Genomic DNA, 2513 nt, shown 5'->3' on the forward strand with positions numbered 1-2513 from the left:
TCTACTGTGTAATGTGATCTTGATCTTGGTTAATAGTTGTGATCAGCGTAATGGTGTCGGAGTATGCTTTCTCAGATAGTTTTTTTTTTTCTTTTTTTTGTATCATGTTGACAATAGAGTTTTACAAATGATGGGAGTACACGAAGTAGTTTTCTCAGCATTAACTGAGAAGGAAGAGAACAGCTGTTGTGTATAATAAAGGAAGAAACAAACCGTTGCTATTGCCCCTTTGAAAAACTCGCACGTTAGTGGGTTGGGATAACAAAAGACCCGTGAAGGTACTACCCTCTTGTCATAATAGTGTGAAACATGCACACAGCGACCATCAGGAAGGTACTTCCCTCCAGTCATAAAAGTATGAAAGGTGCCCACAGGTAGTGGGTTGGTAGCCAACGACCATCCAGGGAGATACTACTCTGTTAAATGAATGTGAAAAATACTGTAAATATTTTTCGCGTTAAGATTCCATGTACAAGCAGTCTTGTGCTTGGGCACCTCTTAGTGCCTATAAATGGAACATCTTTAGGAAGAGACTTGAAATTCACATTTCACAAGGGGGTGACGTAGCTACGTCGACGATATTCTAGTTATTGTCTCCCCGACGCCTCAATACCAAGAATCTTAACATATATTTGATGGAACCTTTCATCAAGTTCACTATTGAAGAGAACGGACATATTCCCTTCCTAGATGTGCTAATTCGAAAAAATGGCAATAAACATAATTTCGAAGTCTACAGCAAACTAACAGAGTTGATGATCTGATTTATTATTCGCATCATAACGACAAATGTATGTTTTTAAAGAGTACAAACAATATATTCCTCTCCCTCGTCTCAGGAAAAATGTAGTTATGTTAGTGAAGTTTTAACCGAAATTTACTACCTACAGTTCATTATCGACTGCTGGAAGAAAGCCGAGAAGATTCTACATAACTGATTCTAACGCTGCACCCAACACATACATTGTACTTTCCCTCAACAAACAAAACCAGCGACAATCTCTCCAATACGTTAGTTAAATCCAATATCAGGGTCACCATCCTTCTATCTAAAACTATAGAAGACTTCAAGAAAAAGAAGCCAATGAACACTACCGGCGTTATTCCATACCATGTGGAGGTTGTGACAGGATTGATGTTGGTACGTTCAGTGACCTTAGATACCAGAGTAACGCTATACAATACCGACAAGAGGAGAAATTAGAACAGTACCATTGTGATAATACCTGTCTGATACACCACCACCATGGAATAGTAGTGCAGAGGATATCTCCTACAGCCTATTTGGAAAGCTCTGGCCCGATTGCAGCATGACCTATTTCCAGTAGTGGGTCCCGATCTTGGAAGGAATGGTCCCAAATCTGCACACAGAAATCACTCCCTACGAAAGTAAAAGACTGGGCAGGCGATGCAAAATGTCGCCAATAAAAAGTAGGGGCGCCATTGGTACACTAAGAGAAAACACCATAAGTGTTCGGGGCCCAAAACTGTTCAACAGCCTCCCATCAAGCATTAGGGGAATTGCCAATAAACCCCTGGCTGCCTTCAAGAGAGCTGGACAGATACCTAAAGTCAGTGCCGGATCAGCCGGGCTGTGGCTCGTACGTTGGACTGCGTGCGGCCAGCAGTAACAGCCTAGTTGATCAGGCCCTGATCCATCGGGAGGCCTGGTCATGGACCGGACCGCGGGGGCGTTGATCCCCGGAATAACCTCCAGGTAACCGCCCACCTGTAACGATGACTTCATCTGCTGACCCTCAGTATATTGGAGTCCGTCATTCTGCCTAAGTTTCACATTCATAAACACTAATGTGCTGAACATCTTTCATTGTTTTTTGTGTATACTTCTGATTACCTCGACTGCTACTGTCTTCGATCAACTCTGCTGTGAAAAAAGATAAATCCACTGGTTGGTGAAGCGTCATCGTTTATTTGAAAGCCGGGAGTTGCACGTGCCTGATTCCATATATTAATACATGCTGAATCAATGATACTAAGAGTGTACATGCACTTACAGAGTAACACAGACAACCAGCTAATGAACCTTGTCATCACCAAAAGTGATCGTCACAGCAGATAGTTTAGAATCCGCAGTAATAGCTCACACACATTAATGGAAACTCAAGGATAATTTACCATCTCCGAAGTTTTATCGAGGTTTGTTCTCTCAAAACCTGGTACTAACCTCACTCGGCTGGCTACTCATATGTGACTTCACGGCGCCATTCTTACCACATGGCCTTTCCCCAAACCCTGCATATACCCATGCCTTGTTCTCTTGTGTGAATTGATAGTCTCTTGTGGACACAACATCTTCACAACAAAGTGCCATAACCCACATTGTGTATTTAACTTACATGATCTTTCGGATTTAACGCTTAAATTATTATTATTATTATTATTATTATTATAATTCAACGAGTGTGAAACACACACGAGGATAGTAGGTTATTAAACAATCTGCCAGAGAAGCACGGTCCTCCTGTGTGCATAACGGGTAAATGTTCTATATT

This window comes from Cherax quadricarinatus, chromosome 14 (assembly GCF_038502225.1).
Source record: "Cherax quadricarinatus isolate ZL_2023a chromosome 14, ASM3850222v1, whole genome shotgun sequence".
NCBI lineage: Eukaryota > Metazoa > Arthropoda > Malacostraca > Decapoda > Parastacidae > Cherax > Cherax quadricarinatus.